This window comes from Lucilia cuprina, chromosome 5, assembly GCF_022045245.1.
Source record: "Lucilia cuprina isolate Lc7/37 chromosome 5, ASM2204524v1, whole genome shotgun sequence".
Classification (NCBI taxonomy): Eukaryota; Metazoa; Arthropoda; class Insecta; order Diptera; family Calliphoridae; genus Lucilia; species Lucilia cuprina.
In genome coordinates, this window is record NC_060953.1 from 625,724 (window position 1) to 641,800 (window position 16,077).

Sequence of the window (16,077 nt, forward strand, 5' to 3'; positions counted from 1 at the left end):
AAGAATTTCCCTTTCCACTCAAAATAAGAAAAAAATAAAATTGGATCTAAATTGATTTTGTTATGGTTACAAAACAGTAGGGAGAAGATTTTTTTGGATTGTAATATATTTTGTTTTGTAATATTTTATTTGCATAAATTTGCAAAATTTATTTAATTAAAATTAACAAAAATTCTCCAAGTCTGGACCACAGTTTGTCGTGGTTCGTTTCTATTTAATATTTTTTATTTTAATTTTTTTTATGTTTTGTAAATTGTTGTGGTTTTTTCCATCATGCTGTGTTAATATTAGTTTGAATATAAAACATAAATTGTTGTAATGGATTTTCAATTAATTTGTTGTAAATTTGATTTTTTTTAATTTGTTTTTGGTAGTAGTTACACATGTACTATTTTAATTGGCTTTAAAATAAAACCAAATATTTTAGTGACTAAGAGGGAGGATTTACTTCGCTTACAGAAACAGTTAACCAAAATATAAATGGAAAAAATGGCAAAACAATTATAAGTAACATGTGTTACCATGTAAATTTCATATTTTTGAATAAAAATTAAAAAAAACTGTATTCAAATTTGTGTGTGTGTATGTTAAATGAACCTGTTTTTGTATATGTAGATGATTGGATTGATTATATTTTTGCCTGAATAAATTTATACATAATTGCCAATTAACACTTTTCATTGTAATGCTTTGATGATTGATGACAACACACTTATATTCACATACTTACACATTCAGATACTCTATGCTAACATACACGCTCCCTCACCGCTATACACTATTAAATACTCAATCAAACATACAAGTGTACGATTCCACTGGATAAATTTGTTTTTTTTTTTCTGTAATTTTTAAGCCAACAGCAGTCAATCATGCAACAACAGTTGGTCAATTGTATGCTCTACGTCAGGGACTGTTCGTACAACATTTGGTTGTGAAATATTTCCAAAGACCAGTCGTTCTAAAGTTTTTAAAATCAAAAAGTATGCACAATGGGTATAAATGCATTTTTGTTTTTTATACAGTGTATGCAAAGATGTTTTCTTATAACATTTTGTTTGTCAAAATTAAATTAGAATTATGATATTGTTGTAGCACGCTTTACATTTCGATTCAAATGTTCTCTCAATTGCTTTATTGAATTTATTTTAAATTTATATTTTTATAAACTCCTCGACAACAAGAATCAGAACCACCTACTAGTCATGCTATGTTTCATGCTCAAGCTATGACTTTACCACTTTTTCCAGTGGCTAAATGAGTAACAACTCTACTACAACACATTTAAGTGAACAAATAAAAGTACGATGGTATATACATATATAGGTACCCTACAGTTTAAAAAGTAAATCTTTTCAAGTTTTCATTATGCTTAAGAAATACATTATTAAGGTTTAGACATGGATATAAAATTGAAATTAGACAAAACTCTTTTCTTAAAAAAATACAATTCAAAGTGACTCTCAGTGTGACTTTTCTCGCAAAAGATCTCTCTATAATGGAATTGACAAAAGAATTTCGTAAATATTTGTTGATAAGCAGTGGTCTTTGATTCATATGTACTAGTCCCTGAATTGCAGGTTATTTAACTGTCTGTTTGTATAAACTGTAAACACATACACACTGTGATGACTGTTAAAACCAACCAATCAAACTACGTGGACTATTAAAAATCCAAATTGGCAAAATTATTCAAGCGACAATATAAATTTTCAACAAACTTTTATTTAAAAACATATTATTGGATTCATACAAATATACAGTTTATTGTATGGAAACTTGCAGTGCTGGTCAAAAGCATTGCCAGTGCTGGTCAAAAGCATTGAAGTAGATGCTGACGAAAATGAGAATGGCGATTGAAACCAATCATTGTTGCTTATAGCTTTTAATTAAATGAATGAATGTTTTTATACTACCAGTGCGACCAACAGCAATTTAAAATAAGTTTTATATTTGTATACGACAAAAAAATTAAAGCAGCTACCAAACAAAAAATACAAATAATAATTTAAATTAATTCTTATCGGTTGGCTTGATTCCATTTTTAGTTTCGGTTTAAAACGCTTGTGTTGGCAATTAAAAAGAAATTAAACTGAAGATTGCCAATAATTAGAAATAAAGCAATAAAATGTCTTTAATCCTTAAAATGTTAATTATTGTTTGTTGTTGTGTTAATTGTTTTGAAAGGTTAAGGCAGGAAGAAATGTATACATAGGTATATAAATAAAATAAAAGATCCTGACGTTTATTTTCATTTACTTGTTTTATAGACGCAGAACTATTAAATTAATTTATTCATAATATAAACAGAGAAGGAAGTTTTTCATTTTATTTTACAAAATTAAAGTGTGTTTTGCTAATATACTTTCATTAAAGTTGCATAATAATATAAAATGTAATAAAAACATATTTTTATGCTCTAATTATTTGAAATCCAACAACAATAACTAGTGCAACAACTATTAGCCACTAAATAACAATATAACTAACCGCACTGAAAGAAACTAAGAGTAGTGTAAAAAAACTTTGTAACTAGAAAAAATGTAATAAAAAGTAGTTTTTTATAAAAAACAGCAAACCCTAAGACTTTATAACCCATTATTGCTTCAAAAACTAGTATGGTGTAGCTAACTAATGCTTTGCATAAATACAAAATACTGTATTACAATAACAACTATCCTAAACTTTATATATAGGAATTTGTGTAAAAAAGTACTGTTACCAACATTTACACACATATTTATACTGCTACCAGTCTGCCAACCAACCAGATTTTATAATACGACCAATTTAACCCTGGAGGCATAAAAGAAAAAAAAATTAAAACCACTCTACTAAAGACAGTTTACTCACTTAAAGCGATTGGTTACTCATATCGAAGTTAAACTAGAAGTTCGTGAATGATATTCTAGCTTAATATTCCTGAAAACTAGCTGAATGATCAGCATGGAAAAAACAACTTAAAAACCAATAAAATCGAAGAAGAAATCAAATTAGTTTGCTTTAAATATAAAATCACAAATTTACCAACATTTTAATGATAGAGTGCTGTAATAATATTCCGAACAACGGAGTGACATTCTTGTTTAATGTCTATATAAATATCCCTGCAATATAATTGTACGATCAGCATGGAAAAACGAACTTTCCTTAGTTTAAGGTCCTCATACTATCAAGACTTCATAATACGAGAACTATGTTTATATAGAAGGTTGCTTTTATGAGTTTGTAGCAACTGAGATCACAAGGGATTAAAATAAAATAGAAAATCGAAGAAGAAATCAAACTAGTTTGCATTAAATATAAACTCATAACTTTACCAACATTTTTATGGTAGGGTGTTCAAATAATATTCCAAACAACGGAAAAATACAAAGATAACATTACCCTTAAAAAAATATAAAGAAATTCTGCGAATATTTAAAGCTCTAGAAAGATGATATCGATAGACGAGCAACGCAAAACTCTCACACTCTTAACATTCTACTTTCGAATGAATGCAATAATGTTAATGTTAAATCCGTAGATAAAATAATAAAAAGAAAGACAGCAAAAATAACTAGGTTTTTAGTTTTGTAATGTGTTGCCAAAAAAAAATCATAAAAATTGCAAAAACTAAACTGCACAATCTTAGAAGGCACTACAACTTTGCATTAGTTTATAGGTGAGTAAAAGGCAACTAAAAAGTCACATTAAAAACACTAATAATCGTAGTTGTCACACACACACAAACACAAGCATGTTGCTGATATACATATTCGCACTTTTAGTTGTAAATAGAAAAATTTCGCAAATACTTTTTAAAGTTTCTTGTTGTTACTGGTGTATATTTTTTAATATTATTTTGAATAGTAAACGGCATGTGCTGACAAAAATTGTCCCCAAGGAGTCGTTGTACTTTTAACATTTTGGCTCAAACGGAAGTCCGTGTCTGCGTTTTCCGTTATTGTCATTTCGTTTAATTTTTGAATACGTTTGGTTTGTTCGTAACTGTGTTTGTATATTAGTTGCTTGTTGCCTTATTGCAGTAATATATACACAGATACAATCGTACTTTACCACATCAGCCCAGCACGCTCACAGCCCAGTGCTCACTTATTTTTGTTTTCTTCCTTTTTTACAGTTTTGTTTCATAAGGAATAACTTCCACGCGGGAAATCTAAATTCAAATTAATACTCTACAATATACATAAAAAAACTTATAAAAAACACAAAACACACATACATTGAAAATAAAAAGATATAAAAAATTACTTCGAATGGCTTTAGTTTCATTTCGTTTCATTTGTATGTTTTCCGCATAAGTTTCTTGGTTTTATGGAGAACTACTCTTGCAGCAGTGTACAGTTGTATGTTGCACATAGAGTTTTTCATTAGAATTCAAAGAAATTCTGTAAAAATTTAATTTCCATAAACCTGGGAATTGTTTTATTTGGATTTATAATAAAAACAATATTCGAAATCTTTTTATATTTCAAATTTATCAATGATTTATAACAGGAGTTTGGTGAAGAAAACTTTAATGAAACTGTCCCTTGTTGATGGTTTGTGCTAGTTATAAATAAACCAATAATACATTATTAATAACTTTATAAATATTTATGTAAATTGTTTTTTTTTATTAAAATGAATCCCAATTTCTCGGGAAATGAATAAGTGCAAGAAACGAAAAACTCTAATTCCACAAAATATGAGCCATGGTAATAAAATTGTGTATATAGTGGAATTTTTATATTAAAATTGTACAGTTTAGTAGTTCATTGGTATATTGCAGTACAATGGAAATAAAAAATATGCAAATAAACTAAAACTAAATGAATTATGATAAAAATGTAAAGGATAAACGAGATGTGACCAAATGATAAAAAGACTTGTAAGGATAAGAACTTATGCAAGTAGAGTTTATTAACTAAACCTCAGTTTCTACCAATTTAAGAATAATAATTTGTGACTGTTAACTACTACATTTTTCAAATGTTATTTTAAATGTCAACAGAACAAACTTTGGCATTACAGAATATTCTAGATTTTTGTCGAACATTATCAAATTTGTAATTTGGTGTGATTCGATAGACATATATACTTGTGACCTAAACTACAGTATTGAATTATAAGCTTTATGAAAATTATCTTTCCTAGTTGGTCACGCTTCAACTGCATTATTAAAAACAATTTTAAAAATTTTATTACTCTTTATATTGCACTTTATGAAATGTACTCAATTGAAACTTTTCAAATTAGTCCAGTAAATCTGATGACAAATGACGCATTAATTTTAAACGCATTAATAGTCTGATTATTGCCAAACAACTACATGAACAAAAACATTGAATATAATAACAAGAAAATATAAAATCATATAAAAAAGTAGAAAAACTTAGTCCGGATATTTCTAAAAAACAAATGGAGCACTAAGTATAAGATGGATGTGCTTTACAATATGTTGAATGAAAGCCAAAAATTTTCCAACATTCCCCCAATGACTCCTGCACCAAACACTTAACACACGAATACAAATACAAACTCATAAAATAATGGAAATATTGGATGGAAAAGTTTATGATATTTCTTGAAAAATTACCTTCAAAACAAGCAAAAAAAAAACAGTTGTACAAACTTTTAAGCAGCAAAGTTTATCTGTGCTAAAACACAAAAGATTTTCAGTTTATGTGGGTGAGCAAAAGCAAAACCGAACTCAAAAAATAAAAAAATACGCTACAAAACAATGGCAATCTGTGACACTTAACATGTGTTTTTCGCGTAAAACTTTTTTTCGTTTTGTCCAGAAATTAGGTGCACAACACAACAACAAACAAAAGTCCGACATCCTAACAAATAACCAACATGGAGCAGAGTCATTCCATACCAGCCTTTACACGGCTCCACCACACGCAATTTTATTTAAAAATAAACGCTGCTGAAACCAAGTGTAAAACATTGTCAACAGCAACGACGATGACAAAAAAAACGAACTTTTACAGGTGAGAGTTATGCGGGTGAAATTTTCGTTGTCCTTTTTGCCAGGTTGTAAAATAAAAATTAAACTGGACACCGCCATATAAACCAGGATATCTTTTTGTTACAACATGTTGTTGCTGTTTGTTGGTTCACACGCATACAAAAATTATGTTGCTTTGTGTGTGAAAAGAGCAAAATAAAAATGAAAAACCTAAAAAATAATGCAAAAAGAAAGAAACTGAAAAAACGTGTAACTGCCTGCAGCATGAGGAACAAACAACATTTTATATACGCGTGCCTTGATTTTAGAGTGTGAACATTTATTTGGGCAACATAACAATTTAAATGCCGACGATGAGCATAAATCACTGTTGTCAACATGTTAGCAGCGATTATATGTTGCACAAAAGGCGTTAAACATTCTGGAGTTGGAGTTTATGGCAAACAACAACGACAAAAATTTTGAATAAAGAAAAAAGTTTGCATGTAATTTAAGTTAAACCTGGTCGTTAGTTTGTACAGACAGACGAACGAAGGGCCAGACAGACATACTTTGGTGGGAAAAAGAGCATAAAAAGGCATATTATTCACAAGCTTTGTACACATACATACTTTCATACCCATAAATATACATATTTACAATGGAGACACAAGAACATTAAAAATGAGAAATTCGCTAAATGTATGTTTGTTGCTTTAGTAAATGACTTGTAAGCAATGTGTTTAAAGTGTCCTTTACTCTAGCTAGTCACATTGCCACTGAAAATAAACAAAAACAAACAAAATGTTTAAAAACTGCTACATTACACAACAAATACTGACTGGTGTATTTGTACTGTAAATATGCGGGTAAATTTATTGAATATAAATGGCGAGTAGGAGTGCTAAATGTAGCTTAAAGTCATATTGAATTTATCATCATTAGTTTTAATACATCTTTTTTATAGAAGAATTTTTTACTCATTCATTTTGTTTTTTTTTTTACTTTTAAAGAAAAAATCCCATATCACTCTTCATTAGTATGATGATATTTTTATTTAAATATTTTTTTTTAGTAGCTAGCTTTTGTGTGAATTTAACTAATGTTGTTACATATCCACATATACAGACTCACATAAATAGTTTATATTTATAAAGTATCTTACACATAACCCAGCGTTCAACAAATTGTCGCCTGTCCAATGCCAGGGACACAAACTATGCTAATCTCTTTATTTACTTGCAAATCGTCTGAAAAAATAAAAATAATACAACCAGCAACAACGCAACATTTTTTATATAGACAACAAAAGCAACAAGGATATATAATAACAAAATAAGAGTATCTTAAAAATTAGACACTGGGGACACTAAAGATGTTTACGATATTTAGTTGTCCTGTTTGCAGAAAAACACTCGCAGAATGATTATACTAGATTACACTCAGTGAAAAATTTAGAATTATTTTTTAAAATTAAAAATAATATTTTGTAGCAAAATTCTTGACCGCATCCAAAATAAGTATATTGATACAATGTTTATTATATATTGTATAATAAAGCGTGAGACTTTTATGGGGTTGAGAGTGAATATGGGCCTATCTTTATGTTGGCAGAGGAATTTACGTTTACATCAATGTTATTTATGTAGAATTTCTGCGTGTTATTAGTGTTTATAAATGAGGCCCGATCATTTAAAAAAATCAGTAAAAAAAATTTTTTTTTCTGATTTTTGTTGACATACTGGAACATTTAACATAATTATGGGCTCAATAACAAGTTTCAACTATTTTCAATAGCGTTTGTCAATGGTCGAAAGTAGATTATGTGCCAAATTTCATCATTTCATTATTGCACAAAATTGCGATCTGTGGCGTACGCACAGCTTTACATGGACACAAAGACAGACGGACGGACAGACGGGTATAGCTAAATCGACCCAGAAAGTGATTCTGGGCCGATTGGTATAATTTAAAGTTTAATATTTTTGAGTGTTACATACATCAGCACAAATTCATAATACCCTCTCCATTACAGTGGCGCAAGGTATAAAAACGAATATTTTTTTCTGAGAGTATCATAAAAGTAACGTGTAATGCAAAAAAACATGATAATTTTTTTGTTATTTACTAAGTAGTGGCGTTTTAGTTGTTGTTTTTTTTTTGCTTGACCCTAAAATTACATTTACTTTCTTAACATGTTTTGATTGGTCTTGACTCAAGGACTGTTTTATCTCCGGAAAATACTGTCAGCAATTGTGAAGCTGTTATTCAGCTTTTTATACTTTAACAAATATATTCGTTCGTTGGTGTAATCGTGGAAGTGTTTTGCAAACAAAGAAACAAAAATATAAAAGAAAGTAAGTACTAAATACTTTGATAGATACTCAGATATGATCTGGGCGTCATCAAGACGCCACCAAGTATGTGTTTTAGTACAATGTTTGTTAATCAAGAATTACTTGTGTTTGCATTTTTATTTTATTTTTTTTTTACTTTTTTTTTTTTGAAACAATTTGTGGTTTCTTTTAATTTCCAATGATGGTTTGTTGGCTTAATTTTGTGCCACTTTCAACTGAATGTGTGTGTGTGTGCGTCAACATGTGGGAGTTTGTCTGTGCTAATTATGTCTTAAGGAAACTGAAATGGAGAAGTTCTTAAATAAGATAACAATGTTTAGACCGATAATGTCTTCCTCACTATTACTTTCTTTGTATTTGTATAATTTTTTTCTCGCCAGTTGTTGGCCAGTAATAAATTTACTTATTTTTTATAATTTTGAATAAAACTTTTTATCATTTTGTTTTGTTAAATGGACTTTAACATACTTTTTTCTACATTTGTTTTTGTACAATTCATTTTTTTTGTTTTATTTTATTTTCATTTGTTTTTCGAACCAACCAGGAGGATTATCTCTGTTAAGTTTAATGGCGCTTATACTATCTGCCTTTTGTTTGCTAAATTACAATTATTTTTTTCAATTTACATTGGCATAAATTTGTTTAGGGAATGGCTGGGGGTGGTAATGGTGATGATGAAAATGTATAAAAATAACGGCCAACAAAGAAATTTTTCCTACTTTTATGGTAACCGAAAATTTACAACCTAATTATGTGACAGCCTATTATCAAGTCAACAAATGTTAAAAAAAAAACACCAAGAAGATGAACAAAATAAGAGGAAGTAAAAGTTTTTTTGCTCTACAGCATTTAGATGTATTTTATAGCCAAGTGAGTAGTCGGTACCAGTAGCTTTGTTAACCACCTTGCCTTGAGCTGATTATGACAAAGCACTTTTATACAATTCCCAAACGGTTAAATTAGCTAGAAAACCAAAAGTCCAGGCTGCTTTTATTGCACACACAAATTACACACACACATCTATTTGGAAAAAAGAAGAAAAAATATACAACAACAGCACAAAAAACCCTTAACGTATTCATTCAAATTAGAAACCAGTAGTAGATGCTTCTGATGATTATGCCGTTTTCCCTGTTATTGTGCGTTTTAGTTTTATTTAGTCTAATTTTACAGAGAGCGACTGATAGACATGTTAACAATGAATCAGCTATGGAATGGGATTCTCTGCTTCTGCATAGCTGGTAGTAGCCCTATTTGCCTGTTTGTTTAACTATGTTGCTGTTAGTTTAGGTTGTGGTCTTAAATTTTTATTTGTTGTTTTATTTTCGGGTAATTATGACACATTAGTTTTTGTTTAACTAGTTTTTATGTAGATACAACTAAAGTTGAACAGTGCTGTTCGAAAAACAGGAACAAATCAAAGGAAAAGGCTACAGTAGACATAATATTTATCTCGTGTTAAAAGTATTTTAAAAACTTGAAAATCTAAAGGGGTAGGTAGTGGGAGCTAGATAGAATATATTTCCGTATGTGTAAAATTTATAGCATAACGTTCAGTTAATCAATTTATCATTGATTTGAAAATGTGTAGAAAAAATGATCTTCAGTTGACACATCTTTAGCGTTTTTTTCTTTATTTTCTCTTTATGTCAACCACTGGTATACATAGCAGTCCATGTTAACCAAAAAGTTAATTAAGTTTAATTAGCGACTTCTGGTCTGGACTCAAAATTCATTCTATCATTTGAAACTACTACCTCCCTGTTTAAGTATTTCAGCAGATTATACACCTTGTGATATATTTAATTTAAATTTCTCTAGTCTCCTTTTCGAACAAATTTCTCTTCTATAGCCAACAGATGGATAAAGGTGGGTTTTGGTTCGGTTTGTTAGCGTAACAATAAATGGCTGTAATTAATTTTTATTTAACACTGTAAAATGGTAATTTTAACAATTTAAAATTGGCTTAACATATAAATTATTACAGCGGTTAGAATGGAAACTACATAAAAATGGAACACAGCCCAGAGGAACTCCTAGCTAAATATGTATTTTTTCTATAAAACGAAATGATGACAAAATAGAAGTAATGAAAAAGCTAATGAATAAAACAAATTGATAAGTAGAGGTCTTAAATAAAATGACGCAGTCATTAATTTTTGTAACTAAAATAAAGGATTTTAACAAAATGGAATAAAATAAAAACTAGAACAAAGGAATTAAGTATTATAGAATTAGTTACAAAATATAAATTGAATTGGAAATATAGAGAACAAGAAAGAAATATTCGATGAAAAAAATAGTTAAAGTTGTAGTAATTTGTTTTTCTTTACTTTTACTTTAGGTTTATTATTGCTTAAATACAAAAATACTTTTTTAGTATAGAAATAAACCAACAAAGTTTCGAGACTAAAGTATTATCAATAAAATGTTTGTAAAAGAAAAAAAGTATGCAAAAATGTCATAATATCCAAAAGCAAAACAAAACTATTTGCTGCAACAAAGTTCTTTACTGCTTTCAATAATTCCAAATTTTCTTTTTATCTTTAGTTCTATATCTTTCTTTTATTTAAAGCACAGAAGGGAATGAAAACAAACGAAATTTTATCATGTCATCAACAAGAAATTGGAAAATCGTATGCTAACGTTAAACAAATCTATAAAAAAAAGTTTCCTAAACAGTAGTTGTATGAAAATTGCAAAACAATTTCTGTCTTCAAAAGTGGTAAATGATTTTTTTGTCTGAACTTTTTCTTTTACTTACTACCAAATAAAAACTTGCAAAATAACAAGAAAAATATTCTAACACATATGCATGTTATATACTTAAGCTTATTTCTTGTGCTGCCACTTTTGTCACTGTTGAATGAGTATTTATGTATTTGTATGTTTAATCGAAGTAATAGCGCTACATTAGGCTAAGCCGAATCGTATATACCCTTCATTTAAATAGAAAATTTATCGAATGTATGTCTGATAGAATTATTAAATTTTGGAATAATTTCAACTGCCAGACAGATGAACATAGTTCAACGATCTACATATATCAATAAGTCGAAAATTGTATTGAGCAAATAACAAACGGAATGACAACCATATATATTCCTTTCTCACGAAGGGTATACAAAACAATTTGATGGAAAAAGTCATTCAAACTACAAGTTTGTCTATTTTAAGGACATTTATTGTTGCAACCCAGTCAATTGCGTATTGCTTATTTTTATTGAAGAAAACTACGATTTGAGACTTTTTGAATTGTACTGAAAAATTTTAATGTAAACATGTTAAGGTTGGAATTTTATAAAATTATATTAAAAACTATTTGGAACTTTTTTTAAAATTATAAATTCCGTGTAAAATATGGGCATTTTACAAATTCATGTACCAAATAAAAATATGTACTGTAGAAAATAAATTTATTACTTACCAGATCATTAAAACATAATCCTTTTTATACAAGAGCAATGAAACTGGAACTGGACTTCATTAGTTGTAATTGCAACATCATTTAATAATGATATTAAACGAAATCTGTAAAATAAAAAATAAATTAATTTTTTAACTAAAAGCTTAAAAAAATATAGAAGAAAATAATTATTCTACAATTAATATCATTTTTTCACTGGGTTACATTTACATTGATTTCTTGTTGCTATTGTATTGTAATCAAACTTTTGTATGTGTTGTACGTTAGTAACCCTTGAGGTATACAAATGTTCTACACCTTTGGCTTTTGCCTAAAAACAAACAAACAAAAACACTTTTTAGGATACAAAATTCAGCACACAAGAAATTGACAAAATTAAATCATGGTTGAATAAATGTATGCATATGAACATATGAGTTCAGATAAAAACACATACAGATATAAGTAGAAATTTTGAAAAAAATAAAGTATAATTTAAACATACAAGCAAACATTTTAAGGATAGAAAAATAATCAAAAAATGACAAGAGAAAATATTTTGAAAACAAAATATCCTTAGTATCTATTATTTTTTTTAATTTTTTTGTTGCAATATTCTGTTTACCACATTAACCCTATATGGATACAGTTATATAATTGTATGTATGTGTATGCATAATATAATCATAGAAAATGTCAATCAATTTCCTCTTAAAATACTATAAACTTTTTTTCTACTTGATTTTTAAAATTATTTAACTAAAGACTTTCTATTTTGTTGTTTTAGTTCATATTAGTTTTTCTAAACAAACATATGTACAAGTGTAGATAAAAGGCAACTTTGTGTGAAGTTTGTTAGTCTACCATACATACCAATAGTTGTTGTTAGTTGTTGCAAGTTGTTAGTAGTTATAGTAATTTAGTCAAGTAATAACAAACTTTTGTGGTAAACCAATTTCCAAGTTTTAGGATGATACTTTAAATCATACGAAAATAATGCATGAAACAAATAATGAATAGAAGAAGGTTGCATCTAAACGAATATTTTTCTTTTCTTCTTTGGTGTTGCATTCAAATATATTTTTTTAATATTAAAAAATACTGCATTTCCTCTTTTAGATTGCAGATACTGAAAATTTATTGTGGTCAAGTTTTATGGTTATAGTTACCTAAACTTAGTTTCTAATAGATGCAACTTGCAATACTTTTATACATGTCACCTACCTATACTCTTACATAAATTTCTACATATAGATTTTGATAAAATGATTTATTCTTATGCTGCAAATAAAAATTTATTAAACCGAACTTCTTTTTTTTTTGAAAATTGTGGAAAAATACTATTTTAGAATGTAATTTCAAAGTTTAGAAACGAATAGCCCATAATTTAATATCTCAACTGTATCAATTTAAAAATGTTTTCTTACAACTTTAAATATTTTGAAGTCATAATTTTAATATTAAACCAGATATTTTTTTTACAAATTATTATCACTCTTTTTGTTCACAATTTAATTACGGTTTATTCTCGTTTCATAAGTCAGTTGTAGGACAGTCTTACGGCTCATTGTACTTATTTCTTAATTTTAAAATAATAAATATTTAAATGTAAAAGTTTAATGCCACTTTAGCGTTTGCTATAATAAAAACAATATAATTTTTTTGGTTGCTAAAAGTTTTATGCCTTTCAGTTAAGAAAAGTTATTATTGCAATCATAACAACAAATACAACAACGATATCAACGACAGTAACAACTACACAATATGCTGCCACATTATTAAAAAGTAAAACTTTTAATATTTTATATTCGTTGTTTAAAAAAAGTGTATATTTAAGTATAAATAATTTAATAGAGCACACAAAGTCCACATTTATAATAAACATTAAATGCCAATTGCCAATGGCATTTGAACACTTTTTCTTTATTACGCTTCTATTATTTTTGTTTCATTCTACTTGTCAAAGTAGAACAACGTGGTGGCAATGTTGAAGTAAAAATTTATTTATAAGAACTGAAAAAGAAGAGCATAAATAAATTAACAGCCGCTTAATGAGAAAGTGGCAGAAAGATTTTGCGCCATAATAAAATTGCTACTGTAGTTAATGTGCAGCTTAAGAAATTATTTAAATAATAAGAATTTAAGTGTGTTTCAGAATAAAATTTTATAACAAGAATAATTTATTTTATAAAAAGGACTTTTTGCTAAGTTTTTATGGTCAAAAGCAGCAAAACAATTTATTGTGTAGACAGGGTTACAAACATATTTGCCCAATTAGGTTCAAGTTTTGAAGAAGTTTTTATAAGCAGAATATTTTTTATAAAAAAGTTTTATAAGAAAGAATAAATTTGACTATACTTATTTTTTAAAAGGAAAAATCCTGTTCTTTTGAGAAGTCTTGTAGCGAAGACACCTATCTATAGAAACGTATCTAAGTGAAGACACATTTCAATAGGATAGTCTCTAAGCAAAGAAAATTTTATATATAAAAGATTCTAAGTGGAAAAAAATGTCTAAGCGAAGAGTCCTTTATATAGAAAAGTCCCTAAGCTATTACACTTTATCGAGAAGTCTATAGAAATATTTCTAAGCATGGCCACTTTTAAATAGAAAATAATTTAATCAGTGTTACGCTTAGAAACGTTTATATAGAAACGAAGTGTTTTTTATGCAAAATAGTCTTTAAGCAAAGCCACTTTTCTATAGGAAAGTTTGAAAGCGAAGTCACTTTTATATAGAAAAATCAAGAGAAGACACTTTTATTTAGAGAAATGTTTGTAATGTAAGACAATATAAATACATATATGCATCTATTTATGAATTAAAATACCTCTAAGGAGAGACACCTTTGTTAGTTGGAAAGGAGTATACCACCTAGGACTCTAGAGGGACTATTTCGTGCTCTTTTATCAGAAACACATATGTATGAAACGAACCCACGACCTCCGGTATAATAGATTAAAACACTTATTACTAACCTGCCAAAAGTCAAACAAATGAAAATATCTATAGCACTTTTTAAGGAAAATAATTCTACATAATTTGTCAAAATTTACCGCATTCCATTGGCAATGCGAACACGTGTTTATACAATAAATCGTATATAATATGTTAAATTCTAAGCAATACAAAGCAAATTTAATAGTTATTGTTGGAACATAAAAATGTTTGAATAAAATTTTAAAACTTAAGAAATTTATTTGACTTTACAATATGGCGTATGAGTGAGAGTGTGGTTGTCGGTGAATTAACGTTGTGTTGTTATGTTGTTTTTTTTTAATAATGTCATAAAAATTGTTGATTATTTCTATAAGAGAAGAAAAATAAATTTTTAATGTCGGTTGCTTGAATGTTTGGTTCATTTCGTTTTTCTTCTTGTTTATTTGTTACCAAAAAATATTACTAAACTTATAGATGTTCTGTCCGTCTGTCTCTGTCGTATGGTTGTCATATTTAAAAATATCCCTAGAATTTGTTGTCATATTTAATGCTTAAAGTTTTATACTTGTTGGTAAAAGTTTTGTGCTTTTTCCTTTCATTCCTAGAGAAAGAAGTCTTAATAAACGAACGAAGACAGTTTTTCTTGTTAGTCTTGTGATTTCTAGTTGTGGGGACTTTTAAGTGGGGATTTATAGTGAACAAAGTATTTTATTGTTATTTTTTTAACAAATGACTGCAATCAAAACAGATTTTATTGCTGTAACAAGCAGCAAAGTGAGTGAGAGGAGAAAAAAAAAGAAAAAAAAATACATAGAAAACTTTTTTGTTGTGCATTAATTTGTGTTCTTTTATAATTTATTTTATGCTGTTTTTTTCTTATTTTTCCTATTTTCATTATTGTACTTGTACTAACTATAACCACCTTGTCTGGCAGATTTTTTTTAAGTTAACTTTTTGCTTGATTCTATTTAAATAACTTTTGTATTTAGGAAAGAATAAATGAAATGAATGAATGTTACTTTTTCAGGTTTCGAACAAATTTTGTTGTGTTATTGTGTTGTTTACTTTCGAAATTTACTTTTTGATTGAGAAACATCATTAACACACGTCATGTTTTTTTATTTATTTATTTGTTTATTTTGTTGTTAATGTCCTAAAAAGTTTGTTATACCTTGCAGTTTTTTTTTGTATATAAGTAAAGCAAGAAAAGTTACTAATCACATTTTCAACAAATTAAATTGAAAATAAAATCAGTGTTATTCAATAAAATCAAGGTATGATGAATTTACAAATGAAAATAAAATAAAGTTCTTTTTGTTGATAACAAATTGGTGTTAACAGCTAAAAGTTAGGTATTTAATTTGTGTAAATTAAAGATTAGGTATTGTTGAAATAGTTTATTGTTTGTAATTGTTAAAATATTATTTGAAATATAA

At 27.7% G+C, this 16,077-nt stretch overlaps 1 long non-coding RNA gene across 1 annotated transcript in view; it reads right to left on the minus strand.

Annotated features, from left to right (window-relative positions):
- Window positions 1–16,077, minus strand: part of LOC124420298 — a 137,602-nt gene that overhangs the window by 24,658 nt on the left and 96,867 nt on the right. Inside the window, exon 4 of the long non-coding RNA XR_006941102.1 lies at window positions 11,723–11,826. This is a non-coding gene — a long non-coding RNA (uncharacterized LOC124420298). The remainder of the gene's footprint in view (window positions 1–11,722; window positions 11,827–16,077) is intronic.